A 14,973-nucleotide genomic window follows, 5' to 3' on the forward strand; every position below is an offset into this window, starting at 1 on the left:
TTACCCAGACAATTGTTAATCTCAGCCAGAACACCCTCCCAGACACACCCAGACTAACGTCTTACCAAATATCTGGGCACCGTGTCACCCAGTCAGGCTGACCCGTAAGAGTCACATCACACACAGCTCTTCTGTACCTCCTGACTTGTCCTTTTCCAGCACAGCCTTGGGTATTCTTGGCTATAAAGGAGTTAGATTCAAGAAAGCAAGTGTTTTGGGATTTCGATTAGAACTGCATTGACTCTGTAGGTTGATTTAAAGAGAATCAGCCCTTTATGCTAAGTGAGATAAGTCAGACAGAGAAAGACAAATACTGCATGATATCACTTATGTGTGGAATTAAAAAAATACAGCAAACTAGTGAATATAACAGAATAAAAAGAAGCAGACTCACAGATAGAACAAACTAGGGGTTACCAGTGAGGAGAGGGAAGCGGGGAAGGGGCAGAATAGGGGTAGGGGATTAAGAACTACAAACTATTAGGTATAAAGTAAGCTACAGGGGCTTCCCTGGTGGCGCAGTGGTTGAGAGTCCGCCTGACGATGCAGGGGACAGGGGTTTGTGCCCCGGTCCGGGAAGATCCCACATGTCGCGGAGCGGCTGGGCCCGCGAGCCATGGCCGCTGAGCCTGCGCGTCCGGAGCTTGTGCTCCGCAACGGGAGAGGCCACGGCAGTCAGAGGCCCGCGTACCACAAAACAATAAAATAATAATAAAAAAAAAGCTACAGAGATATAGTGTACAACATGGGGAATATAGCCAGTGTTTTATAATAACTATAAATGGACTATAACCTTTAAAAATTTTGAGTCACTATATTGTACACCTGTAACTTACATAACATTGTACATCAACTGTACTTCAATAAAGAAAAAAAAGAGAATCAGGCCCTTTATGTTGACTCTTCCCATTCATGAACATGGAATAACTTTCCATTGATTTAGGTATTGGAAAAGATGTCTTTCAAAAACTTCTCCATAAATGTATTATACATTTTTGCTAGATATATTCCCAGGTGTTTTACATTTTGATTATATATATATATTTTTTTATTTATTAAAAAATTTTTTTTTGGGGGGGTAGGATGTATCTTAAAAAAATTTTTTTTTAAATTTTGATACAGCAGATTCTTATTTGTTATCTATTTTATACATATATATATGTCAATCCCAGTCTCCCAATTTTTTTTTTACTTTAAAATACTGTTTATTTTAAAGTACTATTTTATTTGTACTCATGTCTGAAAAAAAATGTATTATCATGTTCACATAACATACCAATATCGGAAACAGAGTTTGTTAACAAATCACACCTAAATTTTATGAAGAACGCACGACATTGACATGGATTGGTTATAGATAACGTGGAGGAACAAACCATTAGCTATAATTTGTAGTTTAGGTATAGAGCAGCCCCCTTTGAGAAGAATCAAAACGATTACTAACCTGCACCCATACTGCAAAATACTATGTACATAAGAAAGTGATTATACTGATTTTATTACTAAGCCGTTTTATCGGTCTCATATTCAAGGCACAGAAATGAAACAAAATGTGAAGATCACGATGTCCTCGTTATGAATCACAATGGAAAGGCTCAGCTGCATCCTGCAGGCCTGGGGTTATTGTACCATAGGGAGCCCTTGATGGCTTAAGTGGATCAACAGACTGTTTTGATTTTGAGCCATGGGATGGGATCTCATCCATATTTGGTGTGTGAGCCGACTCCACGGGGGCTAGGATAGATGGAGCCATTTTTGTGGTAGCCTCAGACCCGACTACATAAGAAAAGACCCTAAGCAAAGAAATATCACTGTCTGTCCAGAAAGTTTAACTGTTGACTCTTTCTTGAGTATAAGCTGGAGAAGGGGCCCCTCTAGAGAATCTGGATACAAATATTATTGTGGCCTAAAGACTGCTGGGTGGAGGTCGTGTCTGGTGTCACAAAGAGGAGGAAAGTATTGAAACCACTGTCAGATTAAGAACCTTCCACAACGAGTCTCAGTTCTTCAAATAACGGAGCAAGTTCCTTTCCTAGGAACAGTTAGTGCTGTATTGGCATTGCTCCTGGCTGTGAAACTCACCATCAAAGGCAAATGATTTCAAAATTAAAACATTTTTTTTCAGTTTTATTGAGATATAATTGACATACAGCACTGTATAAGTTGAAGGTATACAGCATAATGACATACATATATTATGAAGTGATCACCACAATAAGTTTAGTTGGCATCTAGCACCTCACATAGTTACAAAAACATTTTTTTTACCTTGTGATGAGACCTTATAGGATCTACCCTCTTAGCCGCTTTCAGGTCTATCATACAGCAGTGTTAACCTGTAGTTCTCATGTTGTACATTACGTCCGCGGGAGGTATTCATCTCGTAACTGGACGTTTGTACCTTTTGACCGCCTTCACCCGATTTCCCCCTCCGCAACCCCCTGCCTCTGATAACTGCAAATCTGATCTCTTTTTCTATGAGTCTGGTTTCTCTAGAGTCCACGTATAAGTGAGATCGCACAGTATTTGTGTCTGTTGTAAATAATGCTGCCGTGCACGGTGTGGTGCAGATAGCTCTTCAACATAGTGATTTTGTTTCCAAAGGCAAATGATTACATGGAACTAACTACCTGGTAGGTGTTAAGGAAGCAGGTGATACTTTCGCTGTTTGAGAGTCCGAGCTTGCTCCCTGGTCTGTGGCAATGCTCTGGAGGATTTCTGTTGGCCACTGTAATAATGGGCCCTCTATCTCTATGAGACACAGCGATAGCATGGGGCCCTTTCACACATGGTAGTTTTTAATACAGGAATCACTTAAGGTCCCCCAGGCACCTCCATGCCTCTCCTCCACCCCGATTCTGGGCAGAAACTCAGGACTCAGCAAGCCCATTCATATTAGTCTTTCATCCCAGATCATCCACGGTAATGACCCCTGTATCCCGCAGGATCAGTCTCCACGCCCGGGTTTCTGCTTCTGGGGCTGCTGGCTTCTCTCTGCTGTCACTTTGGGGACAGCTTCAAAGACAGGCTGCTCTGCAAGCCGCTGCCACACGATTGATGACCTCAATCTGATCTCTTTTTTTAAAAAAATATCACTTTCTTACTTTCTGTTCATGGTGTCTAGAAATGCAGTTGATTTTTAAAAAAAAATTGATTAAAAAAAATCCAGCAGCCTCATTAAACTCTTATGAATTCTAGTAGTGTAAATGCAGATCTTTTGAGTTTTCTATGTAGATATATCACTTGAGACTAATAAGACTGCCTCCCTTCCCCCCCAGGTCCTTCAACATTTTATCTCTCTCTTTTTTAAAGCCTTTTTATACTCACTCTTGGCCTCTAAGTCATTGTTAAATAGAAGTGATGATAATAGGCATCCTGTCTTGTTTTTGATCTTAAAGGGTGTGCTTTCAATATTGACACTAAGAGCAGTGTTTGCTGTAGGGTTTTGTAGATTTTTTTTCCCCAGCAAGCTTCCCTCTGTTCCTAGTTTGCTAATGTCAAATTTTATTAAATTCTTTTTCTAGCTCTGTTGAGAATATTATACTTTCTCCTTTAATCTGTTAAGGTGGTGAACTCATATTCATTGATTTTTTTTCTAATATTAAACCAACTTTGCATTCCTGAGATAAAGGAGCTTGGTCATGGTCATGTTATCTTTTTATTCACATTGCTACTTTCAGTTTGATGATATTTTGCTCAGGACTTTCTTGTTTCTCTTAGTGACTGAGATTGGTTTGTCATTTTCCTATTTTGTAATATCCTTGTCAGGCTTTGGTAGAAGTTTTACTAGCTTCATAAGACAAGTTAGGTCAGTTCCTTATTTTCCTTTTCTCTGGAATAGTTAGTATCAGATTAGAATTATTTGTTTCCTAAATGTTTAGTAGAATATGCTAAAACTGGCTGGACCTTGATGCTTTCTTTGTTTGAAGATTGGAAAAAACTATTGATGTCCAGGCGCCATCCTGCTTCCCTGTTTGTTGTGAAGGACGGACTTCAAGTGGTTCATGTGAGAAGTTGGTGCTGTTTGTGAGGATGTGAGTGAACTTGGGGGTGAGTCACTGGACACAAAACCACTCTAGTCCTCAGGCCCAAAGATGATTGACCATTTAAAAAGACCAGGTCATAGCTTTTATTACAGATGTAATGTGTGGTATAGAAATTACGGATAAGAAAAAGGGAAAATAAAATCACCTTTAATCTCACTACTTAACGATAACCACTGGAGTGTGTGTGAGTACGTACCCGTGGAATTTTCTTTTTTACAGAAATAGGACCATGTTACACGTGCTGCTTTGGAACATTTTTCCACCCGAACAGCGTATCACAAATGACTTTTCAGGTCAATACGTTTGACAGAACAAGAATTTTAAGGCCAATTTTATGTTGGCTTTAGCGTTTTTGAGAACTGCTCTGTCTGCACGTCACAGTCTGTTCACAGGTCCTTGTCTTTCCTGTTTAGAGATGGCTCAGGTAAATTTTTTGGTTCCCCCTGAGAGACAGACGACATTTAAATCGGATGTGGCTGAATCATGGCCTTGGGTGGTTTTATGAGTGAGTGCAAAGAGGAAAATCATGTTTTTTGGCGCCTGGGCAGTGAGGCCGTAACCTGCCTGTGTTACACGTGCAGCTTGCTGATAACATCTCCTGACTTAGAGCCCGTGAGCATCCGCCAGGCAGGAAGTGGGGTGGAGAGAAGGCAGGCGGGGCAAGGCTTCCGTGGGCAGCCCTCCTCCCAGGCTCCCGCGCCACTGGGATGTCACAGCGCATGAGGTAAGGCCTCCGATGTTTAGGGCCAGACGTGGGGAGGGAAAAGAGTCTGTGGAAGTGAGTTTCCAACTCTGTACTTAAAAAGGCTAATTGGAAGAGAGAAATGCTGGCTAAATGGAGTACAGAGTCCCCTGGGGTTTTGAAATGGTTCTGTATTTCAAAAGGCATTTGCATCCTGGCTGCATGTGTTTTGAGGTTGGTTGGCCTAGCGTGCAGATGTGGCTGATGTCGTGGACCTCTGGGCCTCCCTGGTTTATCACCGGAGCCTTCTGTGACACCCTCCAGGTGTCCCCTGAGGCGAGGCAGATGCCGCTCTTCCTGCCGTTTGTCTGGTAGGTGGCACCAGGAGCCATGACAAGCGCAGCCCAAAGGTGTGCTGCTGGGAGGACACGCAGCTCTGGCCAGTCCTGGTCTCCAGGGGCCGGGAGGGAGGGCGGGCTTGGTGCCTCTGCTTCTTAGGTGTGGAAGAGACGTGGCCCGTGGGGTGCAGATGTGTGCCCCAGAAATGCCTGACTCCCACCCTCTTGTGGACAGGGCTTCCGGAGGGAATATAATTAGAAACGGATGAGATGTCCCCTGCACCTCTGGGGGCTGTGCCTGGCATCTTGGCTTTGGAACAAAAGGCGTTTGGTGGCTGTTTGCAGCCAGAGGCCCCTGGAGGCTGTGGTGGGAGAGGGAGAAAATGGACTTGACTTGCTTATCCTAGACTGAAGGGTCAGGGGTCAGGGTCCCCATGGCCACCCTATGGCAGAGACAAAGCTAAGGCCCTGCTAAGCACACTCAGGGCAGTGACTTCTAGAATCCTTGAGCTCGGAGGGCCCTTCGGCCCGCCCCACGCTCCCTCATCACCTGAGGACGAGGAGTGAGCCTGCTAGAAGTGGCAGCGTGGGGACCGCTGCAGAGGCAACCGGTAGGTACCCTGAGCTTCTGGGGCCTGGAAGGAATCAGGCGGGACCTGGTGACCTGTGGGCTCCACAGGGTGGCCGGAGCATCCTCCCTGGACCTGAAACGGCATCAGAGGCCATCCCCAAAGCAGTCTGAATAATCCAGACCCTCTTGCTCGTAGAGTTCCGAGCTTATGTGTTATATATAAATGGGCATCTCCTGAGGCATTTTTGTTTCTCTGAAAAGCAATATTGGCATTCTGGGGGCAGTTCTCAGCTGCGGTATCGTGAGTTTTATATCTATGAGGAGGGAGACTATGCAAACGGGAATTTGTGTGGCGATGAAAATTTACTGCTAGGTGATTCTGTTTTTCATTGAAGTATAGTTGATTTACAATGTTGTGTTAGTTTCAGGTGTACAGCAAAGTCATTCAGTTACACAGATATATATATATATATATATATATATATCTGTTCTTTTAAAGATTCTTTTCCCTTATAGGTTATTACAAAATATTGAGTATAGTTCCCTGGGCTATATAGTAGGTCCTTGTTGGCTAGCTATTTTATATTGATATATAGAAGTGTGTGTATTGTTAATCCCAAACTCCTAATTTACCCTCCCCCTCCCCCCTTTCCCCTTTGGTAACCATAAGTTTGTTTTCTATGTCTGTGGGTCTATTTCTGTTTTGTAAATAAGTTCATTTGTATCATTTTTTAGATTCCACATATAAGTGATATCACATGGTATTTGTCTTTCTCTTTCTGACTTACTTCACTTAGTATGATAAGCTCTAGGTCCATCCATGTTTAAGTGAATCTGACTTAGTTTCCTGCCTACATGGACACACAGTTTATAGAGCTGTGTAAGGATCAGGCAAAGAAAAGGGGGGAAAAAAAGGAAAACACACAAATAGTCCTAACTAGCAGTGCTTTTGTAAAAGCTAGCCTCCTTATTCAGTTGTTCTTTTTTGTGTTCGATGTCCTGGGATGAAAGTGGGAAGACTGCCGAGGGCCCCCCGGCACCTGGTGGTGTGGTCCTCATGTCTGTCTGTCTCAGGAGAACTCACACACGTGGCCCGGCTTCCTCCCTCGGCTTCTCCATTCCGTGGCTGCTGTGCCGTCTTCCTGAGGTGTCCTTGCCTGCTGCACCGAGGGGTCAGCTGCCAGTGTGCAGGACAGGTGCTGAGACAGGTGCTCCTGTGTGGAGGGCTCTTTCTGCCAACAGACAAACTTCTTGTAAAACATGGGACAGGGACAGGTTGGGGCATGTCCCTCTCTTTCTCTGGGATGGCTGTAACCCAATGTCGCTGTACAGGACGGTTGCAAGTCGGAAGGGAATAAGCATGGGTCATGGCACCTAAACGTGCCTTTACTTCACCTGGAGTTTCCAGGGAGTGTGGGAGCGGGGTCTGCATGGACCACCTTTCTGGTTAATCTTAGTGACAAAGCAGGGATGTCAATAGCAGTTTGGCTTTTCTGGAGGAGGGAAAGGGCCCAGAGATCCCTCTTAGAAGTCTCTGCTTGTCATCCTCTATGTGCACCCAGCTCACTGCGAGTGCAGGATGGGTAAGCCTGGCCCTGCCCTCTGGGAGCTTGTGCTGAGGTGGGGGGTCCAGGAACATGGACTCTTATAAGAGGACCTGGTAAACGCCACAGGGAGGAAAGAACAGGGTGCTGTGGGCAGCCACCAGGGGCACATCTTCCTGGCACCTCTTCCCAGAGGAGATGAAGCTTAGAGGGGGTTTGGAAGGACAAGGGAGTGAGCCTGGAGCACATTGACGGGCAGGGAGGAGTGAGGGCATCCGAGGAAGAAGTAATAGCATGTCGACAGGTGCAAGTTTGAGCGGGTGTAGGGCCAACCGGGTGAGCTGCATCTGTGAGCCTACCCCCCAAGGACCCTCCCCAGGGGAGAGCCCCAAAGCTTCATGGCCTCAGGGGAACAGCGGGATGAAAAGAAGAGGGCCGGGACTTTACAACCTTCCTCCTCACCCCAGTCCCTCTGTCGGTTTTCCCCAGAGCTTCCCGAGTCACAGTCACACCAGAGAGTCTGAAGGGCAGCGAAGCACACTGCTCAGACTTGAGATCCAGAGCTGGTGACCTCTGAGGTGTTGACACGTGCCCAGGGAAGCCGCTCCCCGTGGGGCAGGCGAGCACATCTGTTTTCTTTTTCCAGAAGCAGTCCTGGAGATTTAGTTCTGCTGAGGAGGGAGCCTGCGGAATCAGATGTGCTTGATGGTTTGTGGTGGGCTCCCCTACCCGCTGTGTGTGTGTGTGTGTGTGTGTGTGTGTGTGTGTGTGTGTGTGTGTGTGTGCGCGCATTTATTCCTGTAAGCACAGGAGTCAACAGCTGCCCACAGGGGGTTGGGGTGCAGGCAGGGAAGCTGGCAGAGCATCCCGGGGTGTGCCCTTGGGGCATCCGGAAGATGCAGTTCAAAAAAAATAGCAATCTTGGGACACCTGCGAAGGTGAATTTTCAATGCGTTGGCGGTATATAAAGTTCACATCTCTGCGAATTCTGACGGTCTGCTGTTTCCAGATTCAGCAGGCTCACGGTCGTCTGCTTTTGTTCATATGCACACCTGATCTGGGTAGCTCTTGCGAATCGGGTCCCTTTACTCTGGTCCGATTCTTGGTTTTTGAAAGCTTTGCTGCTCCGTCTCCAGTCCCCTGGCCCCGACCCCTCATGCTCAACATTGAACTTGCAGCAGGATGCAGGGGAAGACCTGACTGTGGGGTCAAGGCCGCTGGGAGTCTTAACATTTGAGGTCCTCAGGCTGCATCTGTAGAGTGGGGGTGTCTGGGCTCCGTGGATGTCAGTAAGCAGGGGTGAGCCCCCCTCTTCCTAGCCCAGAGGAGGGGGCATGTGGGTGACGCAAGAAAACCAGCCTTCACAGCGTGGGCATGGCCGTGGGGATTTATCTTTTTCTTCCTCTAATCTGTTGAACAGGGGACCCTAGTGGTCAATACGAGGATACCCATGTCTTTTTTTAATTTGGAAATAATTTCAAACTTAAAAGTTGCAAGACAAAAACAGTAGAGAGAACCCCCAGATACCCTTTACCTAGATTTTCCTATTTTAAAATTTTGCCTCACTTGTCTTATGATGGCTCTGTGTGTGTGTTCAGATTCTTTTTTTTCTGAACCATTTTCTGAACGCGTTACGTCTCTCATGTCCCTTTCCCCCTAGTACTTAAGTGTGTATTTCCTAAAAATACGATGTCCATATCTTTCAGTAATTAGTTACCTGATATTTATACTTGGGATCATATAACGTTATGAAAAGCAGTTTATTATTTGATAAGTTCTATTAAGTCTCCACTGTTTTTCCATGTGATTATGTAATGCCCATGTTCAAACATTAATAGATGCTGGGGACCTCTCAAATTTTCCCTCCTTTTCTAAGTCCCTTTGGATGATGTCTTGAATAGATTTAGTTTTTCAACTTTCACCCATTGTACAAATATTTCTTGCACCCCCTACAATTGTCTGACACTGTGCTTGGTGCTGGGGTTTAAACGTGAACAAGCTCCGACAAGGGTCTCACCTGCAGGGAGCTCCCAGTCTAGGCAAGAGACAGACACGAATCAGATAATGACATAAACCGTAAACCAGGGGCCAGCAGGCTAAGGGCTCTGGGCCAGATCAGCCCACTGCCTATTTTTGTATGGCTCCTGAGCCAAGAATGATTTTTACATTTTTTTTTTTAAAGTTTATTAGATTATGATTTTTATGACTTTGTGTGTGTGTGTGTGTGTGTGTGTGTGTGTGTGTGTGTGTGTGTGTGGTACACGGTCCTCTCACCGCTGTGGCCTCTCCCGTCGCGGAGCACAGGCTCCGGACGCGCAGGCTCAGCGGCCATGGCTCACGGGCCCAGCCGCTCCGCGGCACGTGAGATCTTCCCGGACCGGGGCACGAACCCGTGTCCCCTGCATCGGCAGGCGGACTCTCAACCACTGCGCCACCAGGGAAGCCCTGATTTTTACATTTTTGATGGTTGAAAAAGAAGCAAAAGAAGAATAACATGTAAAAATTAAATGCAATTCAAACCTCAGTGTCCACAAATAAAGTTTTATTGGAACACAGCCATGCCAAGCATTTCCAGCAGCAGGGTTGAGCAGTTGCCACGAAAACTAGAGGACCTGCAAAGTCAAAACTATTTAGTACTCTCTGGACTTTTACAGGGAAGGTTTGCCGAGCCCCGGTGTAAACACCCACAGGAGTGCTAGGAAGGAGGATTACAAGGATAAGAGAGGTGGTGTACTAGGGGTCTGTGTGGGGACCTAGGAAAGCGTCCTGAGGTGGGAGCTGAGGGAAGGCAAGGCGTTACCTGGAGGAGTGGGTGTGCGTTCCAGGCAGCACTTTCAAAGGTCCTGGGGTTGAGGAGGGTGGCATTTTCAAGGGCTGAAAAGGCAGCTTGTGTGGCAGGACTAGAGACGGGGGTGAGAGAGATGGAGGCACTGCTGGAGGGGCATGGGGAGGGGTGTCAACTGCCCTGCTAGGACGGCGGCGTGGCCTGGAGGATGGTCGTGGTTAGGGAGGGGGTCACAATGGGTGTGCGGCTCTGCCAGAGGCCACTGACTTGTTCTTCTTCTTTTAGGTAAAACCTGTTCTCCAGCGTGTTGGCGTCCTGTGGCTGGTTGGCTGAAGCTGGGGGCTGTGAAGGATCTGGAAGCTGTCCCGTCCGAGGTGTTGAAACCATAACAAACATTATTTATGAAACACTGGCACAGTTGTATGTAGAACGTCGGCTCTGAATGTCACTGCAGGAGACACCACCCTCTGGACGCTCCTTTAAGATGTCACCCTTTATTCCCTCCTCAAGAGGGCTTTTGCCTTGCTAAGGGGCAAGGGGAAACATGCTGATTTAAAAAATAATTTTAAAGCAACTGCCGACAAAAGTAAAAGAGATCGGAAGTTATCGAGAACCTAAGAAAAGCCTAAAGGGTATTCAGCGGCGTATTTAGGGTTTCTGACAGTCTGCTCTCCTGGATCTACGAACTTTTATATGTCTGACCCTTTGTGGCCTTTCTGGGCTTGGTCGAGTTCTGGCCTTTCGTTGGTGGTGGCCGCGTGAAAGTTCAGAGTGCAAGGGCTCAGAGCTGCTCAGCTTGTAGCAGATGTAAACACGTCCTGTGGCTCCTTTTCTTTTCTTTTTCCGAAAGGGTTCAGCAGAATTAGGCATGGCTAGCTCACAAAGAATTCTGAATATCAGGGAGAAACCTAGACCTGTGTGTGTGCATGTGTGTGTATGTGTGTGTGCATGTGTGTGTGTGCATGTACATGTGAGATAATTTCTCCATCTCTAAAGAGAAAAGAAAGTGTTTGGCAATCTTTTCTTAGTAACATGCATGTGTGTTTCTCTGCCCTGTCACCGTTCTACATTGTTGGTCTTAGAAATGGAATTTTAAAAAAATCACTGTGATAATTTAAATGAATGGTGATTTGCTTGGCTGAAAAAAAGCCCACTGCCAGGGACTACGTTTGCAGTTGGTCCAGGCCAGACTGGCCTAGGAACCCACCTGGACCCAGGAGGTTACTGCAGGAAGGACCCCTTGCACAGGTGGGTTTGGGTGGTGGCTTATCTTGCAGCTCGAGTGCCCGACACTTGCTGGAAGCAGGGCCTCGGGCTGACTCCTCAGGGTGATAGAGGCCTCCCATTTCACTATTTCCCCAGGGTTATTTGCTGCAACGGATATCCTTCTGCAAAAGTCTCCTAGCGGTGCCTTTGGGGGTGGGCTACTCTGTTCTCTCTGGAAAGGTGTTTTGTAATTTTTTTTATCTCCTCTTTTCTGGCATTCTGCAGGGTTTGCAAATTTGCCTGTTTATTGTCTGCTCCACTGCTTGGGATGAAAACTCTGGCCTTTCCCTACTCGCCCCTATTTTCAGATTTTTCAGTTTCCTGAGAAGGGGCTGCCCTGCTTTGGGGTCCCCTGGTCCCCAAGGCCCTCTGGGCATGGGTGCTCTGCAGCCCTGGCCCATCAGGATGGCACTTCAGCCTCTGCAGAAGAGAGGGGCGGCCACTCTGAGGACAGTGGCCTGCTGGTCCTCGGCTCCCTCCTGTGATTTGGCTTCTTTTGTTGACTTTCCTTCTCCCTTTCTCCGCCCTGTTTGCCAGAGGGGAGGGGGCTGCTTTATCTCTACCCTCCACCGTGTCCTCATGGGCCAGGGTGGTGACTAAACGGGGTGGGCCGCCTAGCAGCTGTGCGCTGTCCGGACCTTTGAACTGACACCGTGGCTCACACTTGCCTTTCCGACAACCGCGTCTGAACCGTCAGCGGAGAAGCTGGATTCTTCTGCCTGACGCACGAACGCCGGCCTCTGTCTGCCAGGTGCTCGTCACAGGGCCTGGCAGAGGCGGCCACCAAGAATGACCTTCCAGATGCCACAGCTTTGGCACTAGAGACTCTTAAATAAAAAACCCTTCTGGCGTGAACTGTGTATGCATCAGTTTGGAGGTTTTCTGAGATGGAGGCCAGCAAGGTGCCTTCTTTTGATGAGGGGTGTGGGCCCGAGGCTCGGAGGAGGGCAGAGGGGGTGCCCAGGAGGAGGTACTGGGCCTGGGTTTGAAGCCCTGGGTGCCTCAGTGCTGGGGCTCGGATCGAGCTCAGGGGTCAGGTCCCACCCAGGCCCCTCTGCCTCTAAGTCCTGCCAGAGTGACAAAGTTCTGTGGGATTCCAGAGGTGCAGAGAGAGCTGGTGGTGGTAGGGAGGCTAGAGGTCCCCTGTTGCGGGCAAGGCATTTGTGGTGACCAGTGCTGGGGAGAGTGGGGTCCCAGGCAGAGGGGAGAAAGGAGGGTGGGATGGGGACAAGAGGCCGCAGGGGGCCTTCCTTTACCTGCGTAATCCAGCTCTTCCTCTGCGAAGACAAGTTCCGTTTCTTAAAAGCAGAGTGAGTTGGGTCTCGGGGAAGCAAAGTTGGGCTGGAAGGAATATCGGACCTGGGTGGGATGACTTCCTTTCTCTAATGCCTCCTTCTTTTTGTTCTTTTCATGGGCACTTCAGAGGGGCCAACTTTGGGGTCCAAAGGGACAACACTGTCCAAATGGATCCCACACCCCCCAGCGTTACTGCCGTCCTCCCTCGGTGAAAGATTAGATGTTCCTTAGCTGGGGGCACCCCGATTCCAAAGACCCGGTTCCCGTTCTTTTGCGAGCATTTGGGGACTTGTCAGATCACGTGTCCAGTATCGGCTCTGGAAGGTGTGACCATTATAGAGACATGATCTAGTCGGTGTCTTCTGGAGTCACTTAAAAATAGGACTGGAAGTTATAAGAAAACATTTCAGACTGATTTAAGGAGCAGAATTTTGATTAAAAATGGATTTATTATAAAAGCGATGTTTTCATGGGTGACATTTGGAAGACAGATAGTTAATTATAAAGAAGATAAAACAAGTTATCCAGATAACAATACCCTTAACAGCATTTTGACATCCCCCTCCCCTTCCTTCCTTCCTTCCGTCATTTATCTGTATTTATCATTTGCAAACATTTATTGAATGCCCACTTACTCTGGGCTCTGTGTTAATTGGAAGGCTCGAGAAGTTGAGTCTCGGGAGAAGACCAGACACGTGACCTAGAGGGATGACAGAGCATAAAGGGCTGTGACAGGGATGCGAGGGCCTCAGAAGACTTGACAAGGGAGGGGCCAGCTCTGCTTTACACTACGAGTGGCCTCTGGGCTTCTGTGTGAGTGCCTTTTCGTGTTTTTCTCTACACATTTGGGTCATACAACCTGATTTTTTCACTTACCATTATGAGTATTTCCTGGTGTCCACAAATATTTAAAACGGTTTTAAAAAGAGCCTTAGCATTGTGTTTTATAGAATTGCACTACGAGGGACCCCATCTCTGATCTCTACTGGCAAAAGCAAAGAACAAGAGGGGCCCCATGCCGGGTACAAGGAGTGAGGTCCCTGGGGTCTGAACTGGACCCCAAGGAGAGCTCAGACGACGGTTGGTTTCCTTTCCTCCTCTTTCGATATTTCAGCCTGAAGCCCGGGGAAGGATGATGTCTGCCTGAGTGCACAGCTCGGCTCACCACGGTCCAGCATCATCTCTGCTCGCGGCCAGGCCCGGCCATCGCCACCCAGCTGGGTGCAGTTTGGACCCTCGGCTGTCCCCACCCTGGCTGAGCAGCTCAGTGACTGTCCTTGCGTCACTGAGTGGAGCCCACAAAGGGCAGCTGCGGCCCGTGTGGAGCCTGTCCAGGGCGGGCAGGGTACGCTGGGGCTCCTGACCCCGCGGCAGACCCATCAGAGCCCCACCAAGCCTTCCCAGAACTGCTGTGGGTGTCGCCTCAGCACGAGCCCCCGTGGTCCTGATGTGCAGAGACGGTTCAGAAGCACCGGTCTCCCCGCGTCCTGTCCTTGAGGCGGCCATCGTGTGAGGTTTGGATTCAATTTTGGTTGTGCTCAGGTGTCTATCCGATTGTCCCCACACCACTGATTTGGGATGCTGCCTTGGTCAGGCGACTTTCACGTTCAAAGCTTTTGCATCTTAGCCCTACGGTATTAATGATCATCCTTGGCTTGAGGTCCTAGGGCCTGGAAAGAGCCAACCCAAAGCCTGCACCCCAGCACGGAGCACTGCCAAGCAGGAGGACGCCGGGATGTGTAGGGTGGGTGTGCCGGCTGGAAGAGCACTGGGGGGTCATGGAGTCCAGCATCGTCATTCTACGCTTGAGGAAACTCGGGCTCCCAGAGTTTATGGGAACTCCAACTGTTTCCTCCACGGGAGGGTAAATTCCCTCTGAGCCTGGAGCGTCTGTAGCTAGAGCCCTAAGCAGCACTCAGGCGAAGGCCGCTGTCTTCCTCTTCCTCCGGTTCTCCCTTCTACACCTGTGCCTCATGGCTTTCCCGCCCCACCTGGCGGGGGGGATGGTGGGCTGCTGAGGGGTGTGTCGGGGGCACCCCTCCCCCACGTCCAGACTGGAGAGGGTGTGGTGACTGCCCGCGGGGCAGAGAGTGGATTTGGACCCACCTATAAAAAAACCTCAGATCCACAGTGCCGTGCCACCGGGGGAGATCACCGTCAGGTGTTTGCCAAAAGCAGTAAGCTCAGTGACTATGGAGTCTGAAAGCCTTGAACTTCACCGAGGGGGACGAGAGTGGCAACCCCAGAATGTTGGCCATAACCAACTGGGGCTGCTACTGCTGGGGCTTCAGCTGCATGTTTCCTGGTCTGGAGGCCCCGCCAGGGCACGCCCAACTGGAGGCAGGAGGAGGGGCACGGGTCCCAGTGGGGCCCACTGTGAGGTCCACGGAGGCCAAGGCAACGTGAAGGTGCACGCAAGCTCACCGCGGGAGCCCAGAGTCAGCA

The 14,973-nt window shown here is 48.5% G+C and overlaps 1 pseudogene; it reads right to left on the bottom strand.

Moving 5' to 3' along the window:
• Positions 1-1,976: 1,976 nt before the first annotated feature.
• LOC136118518 (ragulator complex protein LAMTOR3 pseudogene) lies at positions 1,977-5,120 on the bottom strand (annotated as a pseudogene).
• Between the last annotated feature and the right edge of the window lie 9,853 nt (positions 5,121-14,973).

The sequence above is a fragment of the Phocoena phocoena genome, chromosome 2 (assembly GCF_963924675.1).
Source record: "Phocoena phocoena chromosome 2, mPhoPho1.1, whole genome shotgun sequence".
In the NCBI taxonomy this organism is placed as follows: domain Eukaryota; kingdom Metazoa; phylum Chordata; class Mammalia; order Artiodactyla; family Phocoenidae; genus Phocoena; species Phocoena phocoena.